The 20,762-nt window shown below is 36.5% G+C and overlaps 1 protein-coding gene across 8 annotated transcripts in view; it reads right to left on the bottom strand.

Moving 5' to 3' along the window:
* The window catches only part of LOC142341428 (epithelial sodium channel subunit alpha-like), a 137,459-nt gene that overhangs the window by 106,247 nt on the left and 10,450 nt on the right, over positions 1 to 20,762 (bottom strand). For 3 of the 8 annotated variants that reach the window (XM_075392392.1, XM_075392382.1, XM_075392365.1), the window contains exon 1: positions 172 to 584. The exons of 4 other annotated variants lie outside the window; for them this stretch is intronic. The gene's annotated coding sequence lies outside the window, so the exon portion shown is untranslated. Of the gene's footprint in view, positions 1 to 171; positions 585 to 20,762 lie in introns of those variants that run through there. One more of the 8 variants, XM_075392373.1, reaches the window with a different exon arrangement.

Here is a 20,762-nt window from a genome sequence, read left to right on the forward strand (position 1 = left end):
GTATAAAAATGCTGTAACACAAGAAAGATACACAAGAAAAACTTTGCCCTTCTTCAAAAACTTTGCCCGTGATGTGAGGTCAGCTTTTCAAGTGGACAACAGCGCAGACACACTTGCGGATATTGCAGGTGTGAATTATGTGATAATCACAGAAATTCAGTGAATTATTACTTCCTACAAGACTAGTTCCTGTAACAGACTCCGGGCAGTCAAGTTCAACCGGGGCTGGGAGATAAATCCACTAGTAGGCTGCTCGTTCTTTGATTAAACGCAATCTTGCTCTCATTATTATTTGATTTGCTTTAAACAAACCCTTATATCAAAGAATGAAAAGTAAATTTAAACAATTTGGATTTATGTAGCACTGAATTTGCAACGCAATGGAATGTATTTGACGAGCAAATTACCTTTGAAATCTGCTCAAATTTTGCGCCTGTCTTCATTTTAGATCACGTTTTTAGGATTAACTAGGGGGAGAGTCCAATTATGTACCCAATGTTTAGTTTGGGTTTTCAAGTTTGACTTACACATAAAAGACTCTAAGTGTTGCAGATTAACCCAGTTATCTACTAATCTGAAGAAAGTGATTATAATTCACAAAGGCTTGTTTTATTTACAATAACAGCTATCAGTCTGAGTTATTACGTTATTAACTAGGTTTAGCTTCTGACAGGCACCTCATAAGAGGCGCCCGCGAGTCCAATTTTGCATGGAAAAGTACCCAATTTTGCGCATTCTAGTTTGCGAAATGTCTCTTAATGCAGTTAATTTTTCGAGTAGTTTTCAAAATAATAATTTTTAGACTCTTCATGCGTTTGAAATCGCCAAAAACAACTGAAACCGACGACGAAAAAACATAAGGACTTTTACTGGATATGGCAAATTGAAGCCGAACAAAAATTGGAATTTCCTAGGTTTGAAATGATCAAAAATGTCAACTCTGGACAGGAGTTACAAAGATGGAAAATAGTCTTAACTGGGAGAGAAATGAACAAAACCATAGTCGAAAACCCGATTATTATCTTGTAATATCTATAGGGTAAACAAAGATACAACAGTAGAGATTTTGAGGGAATGGGCAACGAAGCTGCGTCATTGAAACAGTCGAAAAGGACAATTAAGTACGATAATGAAATTATTGTACATATCATCGAACAACTCTTCACCTTCACGTTCTCAAGGAATATATTGGCGTGCAGCATAAGTTTTAGCATCTGCGGACTAAGCACCAGTTGAGTAAGCAACTTTCGAAGCTTCGAAACATTTACAACCAAATTAAAGCAAACCTAAAAGACATGGAAAAACCTCATGGGATCATGTGGATCTTAACGGTTTTCTGAGAAAAAAAATCAAATATTTCTTCAAATGTAGTACAACAAGTTCATCGAAAGCGAGCTTCTGTTACAATCATCATAATCCACTGCAACCAATTGAACCGAAGTTGCGATTAAGAAACTTGCAAAGTTAATTAATACTTGTTTACAGAGGAACATTCCGTTATTCTGTTCCGCAAGAGTTTGGCTGTATTAACTAACAATTTTGTTTACTAAAGAAGTTGCAATAATTGCAAGACGTCTCATTACATTCGGGGAAATATTTTGGCGGTTAGGGAGAGTGCTGAGCCATTGATGCAGTAATACTGTCTCGATATTTAAATTTTGGCAATTGAGCAGATGTTGTTATTCACTCGGCGAAAAATGCCTATGCAATTAACTATGAAACTATCAAGTAAATCTAGCATTATGAAGATTGATTCTAAAAATGAATGAACTTGAGCTCCCCGGAACCCAGTTCAATTTCTGATCTCAATTCTCATATGCCCAGTAAAACTGAAATTCAGTTTGATTCGTGAGTGTGATCCCATTTTTGTCCTTTTCCAACGTTGACATGCTGTCCATTTTGAAAATAACAAGGCGGCTCGGTAATGTGCGATCGCACGTAAGGTTCCGACCCCGCTCATCCACAATTTTCGCATAATTGTCTACCAAATGAGAAACAGATGGAAAAACACAAAAAATTCAAGTATTTCTCAAAAGAAACTGGTGTATGAACGAAAACATAGCCTCCACAGCAAATAACACAGTGGAGTAAAAAATGATGCATTAGATTGATGAGATATGCCGATAATAAGAAAGCGAACGAAGACGAACGGCAAAATCAAACAACAACAACAAACATTACTTACATCAAAAAATTTATGTCCGTTTTGAAAAAAACTTAATAACAAAGTCAAAATAGCGTCAGATAAAACTGAAAATGAACAAAATAACTTGTAAATCACCAGAAAAAAATAGTTATTCACCAGTTCATAATAAAGCTTGGTAACAATTAGACGAAACAGAACAAAAACTTTAAAAATAGAAAATTCGCTGAATTTTTTTTAAAAAACAATTAATTTCAAAGCAAAGAAAACCATTAGGAATCTACTAAAACATCCCATAGGTTTACATTTACCAATGCTTCTGTAGAAATGAATTAAGAACTCTTGTTATTCAATTTTTTATGCAGTTACAAAAAGAACAACAAACAGACAACAATATAAAAATCAATTAAAAACACCGATAATGTATTGTGTGGCAATTCGTTATTTGAAATAAGCAACAAATAGACAGAAAAGAAAAAAAATGCAAAATTATGTAAAACTTGTTATTTTCACGAAAAAAAATTATTTCCAAAGACATAAAAGCCATTAATTACAAAATGAAAAATTTGAATAGGTTGGTCCATTCTTCCAGAGGAAACTCTTGAGACCTGCAATTATCCAGAACATGTCTTACGTCTACAAAAAGAACGTCAAATATGACAAAAAACAAAAATTCAATTTTTTTTTGTGAAAAACCCGTGTGGAAGCCAGTAAAGTCATAACGAATTCTCTCAAAAACATTTGATTTTGTGACACGAATCCCTTTTGACACTTCCCTTAAAATATATTATGTGACCTTTCATTAATGAAACTAGGTAACAATTGGACCAAAAAGAAAAAAAAGCAAGATTATGAAATGACTGTTTTTATCGAAAAACATATATTTCAAAAGACATGAAAGCCATTAATTACAAAATGAAAAAATTGAATAGGTTCGTTTATTCTTCCAAAGGAAGCCCTCGAGACCTGCAATTATCCAGAACAAGTCTTACGTCTACAAAAAGAACGTCAAATATGGCAAAAATTCATTTACTTTTTTTTGTGAAAAACCCGTGTGGAAGCCAGAAAAGTCATAACGAATTCTCTTAAAACATTTGATTTTGTGACGCCAATCTCTTTTGACACCTTCCTCTGACAACAATATTGTCATCTTTAACCTTTAATTAACGAGACCAGGTAACAAACAGACAAGAAAGGAACAAAATTGCGAAGTTGAAATGTTTCTTTTTTTCATTTTGGAAAACAATTGTTTTCAAAGTCATGAAAGCCATTATCTATCTTCTAACAACAGAACATTGGCTCATCTATTTTTCCAGGAAAAGCCAATCAAACCGGGTCATTGTTTAGGAAATTAAATACGACTAAAAAGACAAAGTAAAAACGACAGTTAAAGAAAAAATTAAAAATTCAATTAAATTCTTCGAGAAAGTACTGTCGAAGCGGTAAAGAACCACAATCTGTATCTATAATGATTTATATTTTATCAATTTCGTGTTATTTTGAACGCGAAAAATAAGATATATGAACTGACAATAATGTGATAATTTGACAAAACTAGAAAACATGAAAAATGGGCAAAAAATTAAAAAAAAATTGTGAAATCTAGTAGCATCAAAGCCAGGAAACCATAACTTAAGGGGTAAAACTGCAATAAATACTGAATTTGATTTCAACAGAAAGAAGGAGCACTCTTTGATTGCTGGCAATAGGCTACAAGTTGACCAAATTAAGAGAAAAATGGAGGCAAAGTTCAAAAAGCCATTTATTCTTTAAAAATCAAACATTTTAAAAGTCAAAACGACCACAAGCTTTCAAGCAATCAACTGGATAGAAAAATTTTGAGTTAATTAGGAAGCCAATAGGACCTATCACTATTGAGCTTTGATTTGATATGTTCTGTTATTTAATCAATATAAAATATAGAATTTTTTTTAATAAAAAACCGACTGACGACAATCCTAATTATTTTTGGATTGTAACGGTCCAAGATTGGTAGAGAACTAGTCCTGCTAATGTTGATTGTCCATTAGGAATATTATAATATTGGAATGTCATTGATATAGATATTTTGTTAGTTAAAGAATCAAAAATAAATGCTGCGTTTTTGATAATCAGCGAATAATGTTAGCAAAAAACGGCAAAGTTTTATTTACAGAGCACTCTTAACAGAAGTTGAAGTGGAATTAGCCCCCGTTTCACTCTACAAATATTGGGTTAGTGGTGTTTGGGTGTGCACTTCCTGCAAATTTAATCAGAGTGGACTAAAGAAACTTATTTCGTGCTGTTTTTGATGAAAATGTCTGAATTTTGTGAATTATTTAGCCAGAATTTGTGACAAAAGAATTCAATGAAAATATCGGACAATATATTTTGTCTTTAAACGCAAAACCAACAACTTTTTCTTGAAAATTTTAATACATTTTATCAAAATTGGCGAAATTTTAGTCAAAAATTCCGAAAAATGTGAATGAAATCAACGGAATTCACTCTATTTTCTCGAAAGTTGAAACCTCGATATCGCCCTGTCAAAAACGGAAATCAAAAAATCTATTAATTCCATATTCTACGCTGGACAAGCTTTCTAATGATACCAGTCTCAACTCTCTGCGATGAATATATCGATCGGCCAAAATTGACTGAACAAAAAAAACCCATTTGAGTATATAGTTCCTCCCCCCCTCAAGAGGGGTCGGAACAATTAAGCAGTCTGAACCCAAACTGTCTCAGCACTAATTACCTTTAGATGATAGGATAATAACAGGTTTTGATGAACAACTTGCTGAAAAATGAAAAACGAAACGCGAGTGTTTATCGGGCTTTTCTTCCGATCCAAAAAATCTGTTCCTCACTAGGCACAAACATCATCCACAAGAGAATAGAAAGTTATACCTGTGTGGGTTTAGCGTTTGTAGCATCAGTCATTGGCAACTCAGAATACTTCGGAAACGTTCCTGGAAAACGTATTAAAACAAGTGAGGATATCAAGGATAAACTCTACTACCTCGATGGCCCACAATAATTCTTACCCGTCGCCTTGGTTCTCAAAAGGAATGCCTCCCAAGGAATTTTGTTGATCAGAATGAGAACATGTCCCATGAAAGTTGCAATAGCTAACACTTCTTATACTTAGCGACCTTCAACCAGAATTCAAGAAGCTTTTGAAACTCTTATCGAAACGCAGACCACTAGGAGAGTATAGGAAAGAGCTACATGATTGGCCTTATTGTCAGTTCTATCCCTATTCAGTTCTATCCTTGATTCACATATGGTATTCATTTGAATGCAAACAAATTTCGACTAAATGCAAAAAGCGGATTAATCAAGATTGTTTTAGGCATTCTTCAGTAAGATTTCTCTGCGTCAAATTTATTTTGTGTTATAAAAAAAGAAAATTAGATCAGATAAAAAATCATAAGCAGCAGAAATGTATAATGTATGTTACATAATGAGAAATAGGCATGTTGGCAGCTTATGAAATGACTTTTTTTCTGTGATATATCGAGAAGTGGTGAATTTAGCAACTTAGGTTAAAACTTCGATATATAAAGAACACTTTCTTACCTGATGTTTGGTGAAGTGAAATTGAATAATGGCTTCTAATTTGAACCGAATCGTCGATTCAAATTTGTTCATAACACAATTTTATCAGTGTACATAAACCATAAATTTGTGTGATAGATTCGACCTTCCCACCACCAGATATGATCAGAAACCAACTCTCCGACCCTCCCAGTAGATAGAAAAGACATGCTCTCAGGTAGGGAGAACAATGTGTTAAGTCCAAAAAACTGCACTAGTACTTGCCATATACGGCAAGGGGAAAAACTTGTTCACAACTAAAGTGTAAATTAACCCATTTTAATTTATCTATATCTAGACGGATCTGTAATTTTCATACTGATACGGACTATAAACACCAGAGAAATTTTGTACATTTAGGCCATTTTGAATTCAATTGTTAAAATAATAAAATTCTTGTTACTCGTGCTCGAGACCACGACAATGGTGTCCAGATCACCATATGACAAACAAACCTTGGATCTGCAGAATGCTGAATCCTGTACTGCGTGGATGATGTCTTTTGTGGCAAAATGTCCCGCAGAGAAAAAAGAAGATAAAGCCAACACTGACGGTACGATCGTGGACCTACAGGTAACAAATCTCTTTCTTAGTTTATCAGGACGCACTTCTTAAACTTATGAGCCTTATGAGCCCTTAAAAAATGTTAGACACTCCTTTTAAAGAGAACAGACAATCTATTCAAAACTATATTTCCCCTAAAGAGAAAAAAGAAACGGCAGAAAGGCCTAAATTTCTGTCCGTTGTCTAAGGCGTTGGAGAATCTGACGAAGATTTTCTAGAGCTCCTCAGAGAAGAAGCACGTTATTGTGACTTCGAAAAACTTAAAACGGTAACCAACCCTGAGGAAGAGTTGGTAAAAATTAAATTTGTCTCAGGTTTGAGAGACCCTGAGTCCAAATTAAGACTATTAGACGGCATAAAAACTAATTCGATGATGTCTCTATCTGAAATGATAGAATGCTTATACTTCAGAAGTCAAGCAATGGCTTTTGCAATTTCCTCAACAGGTAATAGTCCGTTTGTAATAAAAGAAGAAGTGGGATACAACTTCAAAAAACCTTCAGAAAACCTAGTGAAAAGTTCACTGGTAATAAAGGCAATGGTAACTTGTGTAATAGATGTGGAGGTAAGCCACACAGTAACAAGCCGTGTCCGGCCTTGAACAAGAAATGTAACAACTGTGAAAAGGTGGGGCATTTTTCAAAAATGTGCAGAAGTAAAATCCAGCTTAAGTCAGGTAAGTCTGACCAGCACCACAATTTCTGCGATGAATAGGGTAAGTTGTCTGGTCAAATATCATCCGAAATGGAGATGGAAATGTACTATACACGGGAAGACGTGTTTAACATGTCGGTGACATGGAAGTACATTGCAATAAAAGACCATGAAATAAAAATGCAAGTTGATACCGGTGCTGATAGCACCGTGATATCATCATTAATCTGGACTGAGCTTGGTAAACCTCAGTTAAATGGGAAAGTCAGACGTCTTGAGGCCTATGACGGTCATCAACGGACGCTACTGGGATCACTAACATGTGATGTTGAGCGGAACGGAAGCAAGCATAGGCAACAACAACTAGCAGTTGTGCAATCCGACAAAAAAATTGGGCTACTTGTGAGAGACATACTACCCCAAGAAGGCATCAATGCAGTGAGTGATGAAAGACTACCTGCAGTCAAAGCATACACAGCGCATGTGAAACTCATAACGGGATTACAGCCAATGTTCTGCAAAGCCAGAAAGATACCTCTACCTCTCCAAGACAGGGTCCATAAGAAGCTTAAGACAATGGTACGACAGGGCATCCTTGAGCCAGTACAACCTGGTGGGGTCACAAATACATCACCAGTAGTGTGACAGCGGAAGAAAAATGGAGCTCTGAGACTATGCGTGGACCTGAAAGTTCACATCAATGGAAAAGTTATGGACGAGGACTATCCAACCCCAGACATGGAGTCCATTTACTATAATCTCCATGGGTCCTCTTACTTTGGAAAAATTGACATATCAGACGCATACTATCAAATTGAGCTGTACAAAGATGCAAAAGAAATATGCACAATCAATACATCGCAAGGATTGTTCAAGATGTGCAGGCTTCCTCACGGCCTAAAGAACTCTTCATCAATCTTCGAGAACTGCATTGAGTCAACTCTCAAAGGAATCAAGGGTGTGGTCATCTTCCAAGACGACGTCCTGGTATATGGAACAGCAAAGCATCAATATGAGAAACGAATGCTTGCAGTCAAGAGTCGGCTACCTGAAAAAAATTTCACCATAAATGAGAAGAAATCCAACCAAAACCAATTTCAAGCGTAAGTTTTTTTGGTTACTCTGTTTCCAAAGAAGAAACAGCACTCGATCCTAAACAAGCTGAGAAAAGTAAAAATACAAACGGCCGTCAAATATAAAACAACTCGAGTCCTTTGTCGGCTTAGCAAATTTTTATGGTTGAATGAAACCGGATTTGGCAACAAAAAAGCTACCCCTAAACGAAATTCGAAAAAAAGAATTCAGATGGGAAAAAGAAGAGCGAAATGCTTTGGAAATCATCAAAAACGAGTTTTGTGCTAACCTTCTTGTACAGCCTTACAGCTTGACGACGGAAGCAACCGTGACAACAGGCGACTCAGAGAAAGCTATAGGCGGGGTACTCTCACATGAAGGACATCCTGTGATCTACGTCTCGAGGAGGAAGTTGTCACAAGCCGAACAAAATTACTCCAATATTGAGCAAGTGGCACATGCAATCGACTTTGTGGTAAGAAGATTGAAACAATTCCTACTCAGAAGCAGGCTCACCCAACAGACTGACCACAAACCTCACAAATATCTCTTCGCACAGGACGAAGAAATTCCGAAAAAAGCATCAACAAGAATTACGAGATGGGCGATAGCGCTGATGGGATTTGAATTCGAATTGAAATATACACCCGGAGAACAAATCCCCCGCGCTGATGCTTTGAGCAGACTAGAATTTGATGACGACGATGACAATGATCGAGTCTGCTTTGCTCTTGACAATATCTACTTCGTTCAATCCGACCTGGTGACCCAGTCAGACATCAAAATTGAGCTGGGATCGAATCGACTCTTTCAAGATGTCATCAAACGAAAAAAAGCCGCATCTAAAAAGAGTTCTCAGAAGGAGAGAAAGGATTTGAACAACAGAAATACGCCTCGACCATTCACAATGGAATCATTTTTCGAAGAGTTGTGCCTTTCATTCCAACCAAACTAAGACCCATGGTGATGGCCTATGCTCATGAGACTCACCCATACAAAAAAGCAACTGAAACAGCAGTTCGGATGATGGCTTGGTGGCCCGCCATCAGTCAAGATGTTCTTCGATATGTTAGTAAATGTAGGGAATGTCAAAAGAAAAAATGCCTAGCCTGGGGAAAACAGTATCTACTTGGCCGGAAGCTGAAATTTGGGAAAGACTCCACATGGAATGGGGCTATGTTATGGATCAAGGTAATATTTTAGCTATAGTAGACGCGGGATTACTTGGATAGAAGCATTCTCTGCGGGAAATCGTTGCAAGATTTGGGATACCAAGAATATTAGTATCAGACAATGGTCCTGAGTTTGTGAGCAGTGACCTAAAGCAGTGGTGTGAATCACTGGGGAATAAAAACATGAAATCTCCCATCTACCATCCAAGAGCAAGAGAGATTGCTGAACGAGCGGTCCAAACAGTGAAACGGGCTACTGAAGCCTGGAGTCCAAATCTGAATGTGTCATTTGGCGCTTTCCTACAGCGGGCTTTTATGACACATCGGAACACTTCTAAGACGCGGGGCAAAACTCCTGTAGAACTTCTACTGGGACGCAAAGTAAGATCTCCAACAGTCACTGATTTTGAACTGTGTGAACGAGTCCTCTTCAAACCGACGAACAGTTCACCAACGGTTCCAGCTATTTTCATTATCCGTAAAGGAATAAACACCTCGTTAATTCAGCCGGAGAATTCAAGCAAGACTGTGCTTGTTAGTGACAACCAAATTGCACGGCTGGAACCAGACGACATCAAGACTGAATCTACTGACTCACAGTCTGAGAGCAGTAGGAACGACATAGAAGTAGCATCAACCGACTCTACTGCAAAAACCTCAGTAGTTGAAGGGGAACAAACTTCAGTGGCCACGAGAACTTCAAGCAGAAATAAAAAACAACCAGAAAGATTTGGAGAAGCTATACCTAAAAACTTGCTTAAAAAGGAGGGAGGATGTGATATATCGAATACTTAGCAACTTAAGTTAAAACTTCGATATATTAAGAAAACTTTCTTACCTGATGTTTGGTGAAGTAAAAATGTATAATGCCTTCTACTTTGAACCGAATCGTTGATTCAATTTTGTTCAAAACACAATTTATCAGTATATATAAACCATAACTTTGTGTGATAGATTCGACCTTCCCGCCACCAGATATGATCAGAAACCAACTCTCCGACCCTCCCAGTAGATAGAAAAGACATGCTCTCAGGTAGGGAGAACAATGTGTTAAGTCCAAAATCTGCACAAATACTTGCCATATACGCCAAGGGGAAAAACTTGTTCACAACTAAGTTGTAAGTTATCCCATATCAGTTTATCTATATCCAGACGGATCTGCAAATGTTCATACTGATGTGGACTATAAATACCTCTGAAATTTTGTACATTAGGGCCATTTTGAATTCAATTGTTAAATAATAAAATTTTTGTTACTCGTGCTCGAGACCACGATATATTCATTTGTGCAGCTCAACTTGATCACAGGAGCAGTTTAAAAGCTAGTCATACATTCTCAGCATTAGAGGTGATATAGAAGGGCATATCTTTTTTGCGCTTTGAAACTTAAGGTAGCTCAGAGCGCTCTGTAAGACTCATAAGCAATTGGCTGTTAATATTGACAATAGAACTTTCTCCATGAAACTTGGATTTGCCCTTAAGAAAATGGCCCTATCAATTTCCGTAGCTACTATCAAGTGAACTAAAATCCTGAAACTACTTGGAAGCCGTCTCATTCTTGAGAACGTTGACTGAAATTAGCCGAATGAGAAGAGACTTTTGGGTCCTCTTTTGGGGAGACTTTTGAGCAAAGGAAGAATTACACCTAATATCAAGCTAAATTTGATTGAAGCTACAGAAATTACTTGTTCTTGCGTCCTGTTTTTTCAACGTAGAAGGGGATTTTAGACTAGAGTGTTTCTGCAAGTCTTATTGGGGGAGTTGGGGGAGTGAACAGGAAATCTCATCGACGACTTTCGGGTGAGATCAAATCATACTCCTCACTCTTGTCCGGTCTTAGTGAAAAAACGGTGTATTATTGGTTTCTATTATACGAAAACCAGCATCAATTTTAATCTATAACAAACTATAACAAACAGCAATAGCAGAGAAAAAGGCAGAAGCCATCAGATTTGTCCACTTTCTCAAGTTTTTCTTTTTCAAAGTTGTTTATGACTGCAGACATTTCCCAAGATTATTTCAATTTCGAGTCGGATTAGATATTTCGTTGTTGTCGCTTTTCGACAAAAACTTAAATTAAGCAATCTAAAACGTTCATGGGGAAAATTGGCCGAAACAAACAAGCTACGACATCTGCTTTGAGGGGATGCTAAAAAAGTACACAGGACTACGTCAACATAACCCAAAGCAGCCAGAATGATTTGTGTGTTTCCCCATCAAATCCTTATGTGTCGGGTTAGATTGTAGCAGATGAATTCAACCCCCAGTGTCGTGTTTAAATAGGCACAATTGTCTTTTTCACTGACAAAAACGGAACACTTTATCGCAGCAAACTGTTGAACACACAGGATCCACAAACAACATTTATTATTTGGGATACAACTCCAAAGACGACGAAGTCTTCGATTCCAATTCACTTCGGGCTTATCATAGTTTTGAAGCAAAGCTCTCAAAACTATACAGCACAAAGTCAAGAAATCTAACGATTGTGGCCCAAGAGGAAATGGACAAACTAGTCAGTGACCCCAATCAGCTTTCAAATGATGCTCCCCCGACCTGACAAACAACACGCTACCAGACACAAAAATTGTTTCCAAAAAATTTGTACCCACAATTAGAAACGCTTCTGTTAAAGCTCGACTGCGATAGTCGAACTTCATAACAGAGATTTGGGCAAAATGTCATACAAATACCCCAGATACCGAAAACTGGAGAAACTTTCTGGCCTCTTCAAATGTATCTTGCGCAGAGCATCACGTGGAGGTGGAAAACACAAGTTCCACAACAAAAAACTTATCAATGAGCGCATTGGTCGATGGGAAAATGGCGACAGAGGGACTCTGTGGAACGAAGTCATTCTGTCCAAAAGCAGCCAAAAAAGCAAAAGAAACATGGAATCAAAACGAAAATAAAATGTTGGAAAGAGCGAAGGCGTTATATTATCAATGCCTTTTTGGAAAAGCTGCAAAAAATTTAAGCCCAGACGGACTTGCACCTACCAATGAGAAAACCTACAAAGTTCTTTGTTCTCTACATCCTTAAGAAAAGGAGCCGATTCGACCGATTACTGATGAGCTGTGCTTGGGATATCAATTCTCAGAGAACATGTTCAGTGACATTTTGGCTTCCTTCCCCAAAAGGTACTGCAGCCGGTCCAAGCATGATGTATCCTGAGCATCTATCATACGCCATTCAATGCAATAACCCTGAGCAGTCCAGAAAGGCAATGCAAAAACTCACCAGTCTAATCAACATCTGTTCAGCTAGGGGTTTTCCAAATGAGGTCCGCCCAACTTTCTGCAACTTCTCTCCAACAGCTTTGAAGAAAAGGAAAACAGGTGTATGGCACATTGCTGTCGGAGACGTTTTCCGCCGTCTTGTTGCTAAATGTCTTTTTTTCCATTGCAAAGGAGGAGGCATTAGAAATTTTCTGTCCCAATCAACTTGGAGTTGCCATAAGGGGAGGCGCGGAATCTATTATCCACGCCACAAAATTAATATATGAAGAGTGTGGAAAGAGAGAAGGCTTAGGAGTCCTCCAGATCAATTCCATCAAACGACAGGGAGTTTTATCGGTATGCTTGAAACAAATAGCATGTATATATCCGTTTGTCATCTCGTGCTACGCAAAACACAGTTCAGTGCTCTACATCGGCCAAGCTATAAATAGTGAAAGTGGGTTGCAGCAGGGTAATCCTCTGGGTCAATTTTGTTTTCCTTAGCTCTCATGCCTCTCATTAACAAGATTAAGCAGTAAGTCCCCAAGCTCTTGCAGAACTCTTGGTATCTTGAAGCGGAACTAATTCACAGCTTAAATATTTTGGAAATTGAAGGCAAAGACTTGGGCTTCAACGTAAAGACCTCATATTGTATGTTGTGGTTGCTCCAAATCATGAGCGTTTTAGATGAAAACATTAAGCGTGCTGATCCTGAAGGTTTTGAACTACTCGGGGCGCCAATTGGAACGGAGACTCATCATGCAAAAATTTTATCCAAAAGGCTGAAAAGAACTGAGCCTCTCCTATATCGCTTACTGCAAATTGACGATCCTCATGCAGCTTTTGGCATACTAAAAATTTGTATTGGTACTCCCAAAATGTTGTACTCTCTACGCACAGTTAAACAAATCCCCTCAGTTACTAAAGTCACACTTCATTTGACAATGCACAGAGGGATTACCTAGAAACAATAATCAAGGGTAACCTTACGTCCAGCAATTGTAAACAAGCAAACTTGCCCATCGATTTGGGTTGATTGGGTTTAAGATGCTCAAGTGATCAGCATCTAGCTGCTTTTATTAGTTCCGTGGAGTCCGTTTTCTCTACATTGGAAGCTTTTTTGGGATGAAACCCACTCTGAAAAATGAAGTTAACGCGAATTGCCTTGTTAGATTGCAAGATGTAGACAAAATTCAGAAGAAAATTCAGAAACAGTTTGATCAAAAGTCTCTCAAAGATCTTCTATCAAAGGCAATAAATCTGCAAGAAAGAGCTCGGTTGCAGTCTCTTCTTGCTCCTAATGCAGGTGCTTGATTAACCACGCCTCCTATTTCCGCACCGGTACTGCACCTGGAAGCGGAAGAGTTCCAAAGTTGCGTCAAATATAGACTGGGTATCCCTATATATGATGTTCCCTGAAATTGTCCGTACTGTAAAAATGGTGTCATCGTTATATACGGGGACCATTCTATAACATGTGGAGGAGGAGGAGATAATATTCATCATCACGACCGTCTGAGAGATAAAGTTTTCCCTTCTTGTGTCTCTGCAAGTTTGAGCCCTTCGCTTGAAAAAAAGAACCTTAGCAGCAACAACCAATCCCGACCTGCAGACGTATTTCTACCCTCCTGGACACAAGGCAAACCAGGAGCGCTCGACGTAACAGTGGTGTTATCCCTGCAATCAATAATCATTGCAAATACACCCGGTTATGCGTTAACATTTGCTGACGACCGCAAACTAGCTGCCCATGACGCTGACTGCCGAGATGCCGGAGTGAATTTTTTGCCGCTACCATTTGAAGTTCTTGGTGGTTGGCTTGAAACCTCGCGAAGGAAAATAATGAGATTAGCTTGTCTGGGGGACGGAAGAAATGTCTTCTTGGATGGTTCAAGCGTTGCAATCAACCGATTGACTCAATCCATTTCAATCAAATTAATGCGTGGGACCGAAAATATGATAATCACAGGTTTCGCCCAACTAATGACAACAGATGCTTGTTCCTGATTAGTGCAGAGTTCTCTCATTAAATGACTTGTATAAACCATTTAGATTTTTGAGTTTTTATTCTTACCTGACCAAAGTGGGGAGAATAGAAACATATATTTCATATCTGGAAAACGGAAATGAGCTGTTGAAAATTGAATTATTAAACTGGTGATCTGTTGTTTTATAAACATAGTCATGGTAACCAAGTTAATTCACTTTAATAGCTCTCTTTTGGGTCCACATTAGGCAACGCTGTAAAATCATTTATTTCTTTCATTACATCTTTGTCTCACCCAAAGCGCGGTCAGATTTGGAACGATCTACAAAATCACGCTGGTTTTTGTTTTGCACGTTCAAAATGCACTCCTTGAGGTCCGAAATGTGTGAAGGTTTGTTGATGATTTGAACTAATGAGAATTTTCCAACTAAGTAAAATTGCATTAAAAGATGTCTATAAAAGGTGTTAATTTTTGTCTGGTTTAATTAAATATCCCGTAACATTTTTAATTGCGTTATATTAAACTAACCCAGTGAGAGGGGAATTTTGGGTCCACATAAGGCAACGATGAAAAAGCTATTAGTTCTTTCATTACATCTGCGTCTTACTCAGTGAGCGGGCAGACTTGAAACCATCTACAGAATCACGCTGGTTATCTGGGAATTAGCAACCTGGTTGTATCGATAGCACTTCTGTCAAAATTGTGCGCCTTGTGGTCCAAAAGGTGGCACAATTTGTTAACTATTTGATCTGATGAGAACTTTCCGATTAGCTAAGATTGTATAACGAGATGTCTACATAACGTCTTATCTTACACGATCTCAAAAAGCGATTCTTATATAATGTGAGTATATTGTAGGATCATGCATAACAATTAGTTATCTTGCGAGAATAAAAAAGTTGCAAGATGAATTTGTATCTTGCATGATATTAAAAAATGACCATTCTAGATTGACCGAGGAAAGATTCTTCCATTAACATAAACGTGATAAGTAATCTGGCATGATTATATATTCTTCACTGATACAAATTGTTTGAAGACCATTTTCTAATTTGTTTATGGAAGAATAAACAATGATAACAAGCAATCGATTCTGATGACCGCAATACAAAAATTGCACTTGTTTTCATCACATACTCCTCCTCCAAACACATCTCAAAATCACTGTTCCTAATCAGCTGATTACATAAACACAAAAACAAGAAGTAAACTTCTCTGTACAATTATTGCGGCTGCTCGTTTAGGACGAGTGACCTCACGATATATTGAAATTTTTGTAACAGCCACGAACCTGAAACCAATCACTTTAAAACACTCAAAAAACAAAACGCATCGATTTGCTGATTTAATTGAGAAAAAAGTCAACTGAAGCAGATATATGGCAAAATATCTTTCGCGGCTATCGTCATTTTTACATTCTTATTCTGAAAGGTTCATTGCGCGGAATGAAGTTTTATGCCATTCAAATTTAAAATTGAGCTGTATTAGCAATTTAGTACAATCTGCAAAACTTTGATTACACGTTCTGTATGACTAGAAAAAAAATTAAGAGCGAAATATTTCCAGTTTCTAAGAAGAACAAAGTAGCATCTGATGGACCATTTTAAAAAATTCAATTCTGCCTAGTAATTCCTATTAACAACAAGAAATTTGTATTCGGCGATGTACCGTTTTCCTTTGCTTATTAAAGTAATTTCAAGTTCAGAAATCGTCGTTTTTAAACGTAAGAAATTTTCGGTCTGATCAGTTTCAAACGTATGAAATCGCCAGTTTTTTTTGGTTTTGAACGTAAGAAATATTTGGTACTTAAACGTCATTATAAAACACTAAATAAAGTTAAAGTAAATTTACCTTAACGGAGTTAAGGTAAAACGTTGTTAAGGTAAAGTTAAGGTAAAGTTTACCTTAACTTTAGCTTAACTTGAGTTAAGGTAAAAATTTACCTTAACTTTGTTAGTTTAAAATTACCTTAAATTACTCTAACTTTTTTTGTAGCGTTCTACAAAAAAATTATTGAAGAAAACGTTATACCTGCTTAACAATACTCCTCTTGGATTCGTACAAATCGACGAACTAAACGATTCAAAAAGTTTGATCCAAAAAGCCGAACTTTATTTTTCCAGGTGAAATTTGTAAATGGTCACCTTTGTTGGCTTTTCCATCCTTTAAAACGTCGTTCTACAGCAGAACAGCGCCCCTACTAAAAGTAACACGTGTTCTAAAATTGTGTCCAGCATTTTTTGACCTGCAATAAATTTTTCTGTCGAGCCTAAACAGAAAGTTTCATATCAACTTTAACTTAATACATCTTAACTCACACTAAATTTACCTTAAATTCGTTTTTTCTTAAATTTACCTTAAAAAATACCTGAATTTTACATGCACAAACCTTAACCTACCTTAAAAACAACTTAAATTTTTGCTTTAATTTTTAAGGTAAATTCAGGTTAAAAAAAGTACTATTAAAATGAATTTCAGTTATTTTTTCGGGTATTTTTACCTTAAATTTAAAGCTAATTTTTAAGTTAAATAAGCTGTGTCCCCTTATTTTTTCAGGTAATTTTCATGTTAATTTTAGGTAAGTTAAGGTAAGTTCAGGTAAGGCAAAACAAGTTGTTTCAGTATATTAAGGTGATTTTTTCAGGTAAATTTACCTGACCTTTTTTAGTATGAATGCAAACAAAACTTTTAGTTTTAAAGTGTTTCATAGAATACTTATATTTTGAAAAAAAAAGTGTCACTTTCTTTTGCATATTTATGTACTTACTTAGTTCACAAACCGTTTTCTTTTGCATATTTATGTACTTACCCAGTTCACAAACCTTCGCTTATAAATGTAAAAAATTGTCGGTATGATTGGTTTAAGACATGAGAAACTGTCGGTATCTTCATTAATTATTTTCTTTTGCATATTTCTGTACTTACCTAGTCCACAAACTTTCGCTTATAAATGTAAAAAAATTGTCGGTATGATTGGTTTAAGACATGAAAAACTGTCGGTATCTTCATTAATTATTCGTATGATATGTCCGTTGATTGGTATTGAATCACGGAAGAATTTCCTCATATAAAAAATCTTTTCATAAAGAAGGTATAATTTACTTATATAAGATCTCAATAACAATTTGGACAAAAAGCAGTATAAACCCAGTGCCCAAAAGAGCTAAAATATGACTGAGACCAGGCCTAAGTTGAGAAAATTCTATTTTGTTGCAAAATATCTAAATTGGTTAGCAGTTTTTATGTTTCCTGTCTATGAAAACAATTGCAAATTATACTATCTCCAAAAACAACAAAAAGGTAGAAAACACGCAGAAAATACATATAAGTAAGTGCAGTAAATTGCATTACAAAAGTATGTGGAAAATTTTGACAGAATTTATTATTAGGACACTGTATGTTTGGATACTGTAAAACAAAACAGTTGGTGAAATCAACCTGCACATAGAGCACAATGTTGTACAATGTTTGTACGGCCCATACTTGCATCAAACTTAACTATCTTTGTTGATTATTATCAGTGTCCAGAATAGGTTGGATTTTTTTGACTAGATATAGAAAAAGCATTCAATGTCAGCTGAAGACTAAGATTGATTAGTAAATTATATAAGATAGCAATCCAGATGTCAGTCATCAAAACAGTGAATTAGATAATGTTGCAATTTTTTGTTCTCGTTAATATGAAAAAGAAAGAATCGGCAATTTTCCGCTGATATGGCGTTTTGCGGATTTTCAGATTATTTTTCGTTGCATTATAGACCACGCCCCAGTCAATTATTTTCCGCAAAAATCAACGATTATGGAGACAGACTACTCAAATGTTGTTAGAGACTACAAATGAAAAAAAAATCGAGAATGACAATGTTCATTCTTTTGAGAATCCTTGTCAGGAAACGAACAATTTTTTTAATGTGAAGAAGCAGGTGAAGAAAAAACTGATTATAATTTTGTGATTAACCCGGACATGAAACATCAAACAATAAAAACTGTTGAAAATTTTCCCGAAGCTAACTAACGGATAATCTGATCAGGGTGGTTATTCAAACTGAAAACCTAGCAAGAACGTCTTCCTTTGTTATCGGAAACAGGGTCACTGTTTTTTTAATGAAAACGCTTGTTTTTGAGGCTACGCTTCATACTAAATAAATAAAATAAGGTCGAATCAAGCAGTGAAGATAGAAAAGAATGACAAGCGAAATATATTGCTACATTCTACAGCAGCCATATTGATATGTGAACTTTCGTCAACATTTTTAATAACTATTAGTAGTACCTAATTATCATCCCTAAAGTGAAACTGAAACTCGAACTACGCTATTATTACTACATATTCACGTGTTCACAATCACACAGAATTGAGCTCAAATGGAGTATAAGATACCGAATTTGGTACGCCAGTTTCACTGAATTTTCTAATATTCGTACCACTTTGGAGATCACGAGGCGCCTTATACGGTATCTCGAACCCCGAAGTCAGTATATCCAGAGAATTATATGACATAGTTATCTCTATCCATTGAAAAGATCATTTTCGACATGTAAAATTACGTGACTGACAGTACAAACGGAGCTTGAAAAACTACTAAAAATCAGTGAAATTCAAAAACTATTTGATATATTTCTGAAAAAACTGAAAAAAAGAACGTTTTGAAGCACAGTTCCTGCGCGGTAAGTTACTTGTTACTGTGTCTTTTTTCTTTAGATCATTTTATGTAATTGTACAGCTTCACTTTACTCCGATTTATTGAAAATAGAATTGACATTGAAACTCTCAAATCTTTTACATAGCGTGAAATTAAATAAATATATAATAAATAGAGTTTAGATAAAGTGTAGATTAACTATTCGTTCTTATTTCATTCCTTTATTAATAGACTAGGCAGATTCCATTTTCTTGAATGTTAAAACTGGGAATTTAGTTACAACGAATTGCAAAACTTTGTATTTTGCCTGTCCATTAGGATTGGGTATAAAATAAAAAATCCAGACCCATCAAGGAATTTCAACTTGTGTTGTTTATTCTTGCACAAAAAAAATGGGTCTAACCGAGTGGCACAAGCACACAAAATAATTTGATCCTGGCATTTGTAGTTTAAGAGATATCATTAAAAACCTATAATTTTGCGACTTATTGGTTATTTGAGATTTTGAGTTTTTTTATTTCAAGCAATATAATTTGTTACACTTTGTGAACTGTATTATCCGCTACATTGCAGAATACCATTGCGTTACTTGTTGCTCAGTTTGTCTCAAAAACTAATTGTTCAGCTTTGAATATTTAGTCATTGAGACTAATTGAGCAACAAATAATCGAACGGTAATCTACACTGCAGTGGATAATACAGTTCACAAAATTTAACTGCAAAAACGTAATATACGGACAAATTTGAAACAGCTGAAACAAACTGCTCTTTGTAAAATATTCCCTGTCTTTTATAGGAGAGCAGCCGTTACATTTGGTTCTTCGACCCGGAAAGGCCAACTGCTGTCCATTTTGATGAGGAGACTGTCGAAGGCAACCACTAAAGAAAATCAAGCGCGCCAACAATAAAAAGCCAGTTAGGCGAACAGAAAATTGCCCTGTTTAACTGGATTACGCAAAGCAAAAGCGAACAGAAATCCTGCTTAACATGATTAAGCAACGCAACGCAAACAAGAACCAGTCAATTCAAGTACAATCAGCAGAGAACAGCTTCAGCTAACAGCTCACACATACGGGAACAATTTTCGTGAAATGGAGGAGGAAATTAGCACTGAAAAAAATCTTGGCTACAAATTAATTGACGATTCAGATCAAACCAACAATATAAAGGTCCTCTAACAACAGACTGTTCACCACCTAGAGGAAAAATCACCCAACTAACTGCGGCGTCAAAAAAAGGTTGCACCCTACTCAGCAAACGTTGTAGAAGCAAGGGAGCGCAAAGTAAGTTTGCACTTTCATTGGCTTAAAAATATGAGCGAAGGCAAGCAACCAGTGGTGAATGCAGAGCAAGACTACACAGCTCAAGCAGTGAACGATAACGAGACTAACAACAACAATACACCGGACAAACCATTTGCTCAAACAGTACGAACTGGAGCAAAAACAAAGCCGTGAAGAAGTGATGGAAAAAATCGATATCAATTTCGGAAGAAAGTTGCGACTAGAGTAATCACACCTTGATCGAAGGAAAGCTAGAACTGGAGATGAAAATGAAGGAGCTGGAAACTAAGCATCAGTTACTGGAGGAGGAGCTTGAGGAGCACAGCCCTAGAGAATGATGATGTTCGTTCGGAAACAAGCAGTTCTCAAAAAATTCACCCATTCGATAGGGAGCGAAGAAAAGAAGACAGATGAAGCACAAATAGAGACAAAGGATTCTCGAAA

The sequence above is a fragment of the Convolutriloba macropyga genome, chromosome 1, assembly GCF_964194025.1.
Source record: "Convolutriloba macropyga chromosome 1, txConMacr16.3, whole genome shotgun sequence".
Taxonomy (NCBI): domain Eukaryota; kingdom Metazoa; phylum Xenacoelomorpha; order Acoela; family Convolutidae; genus Convolutriloba; species Convolutriloba macropyga.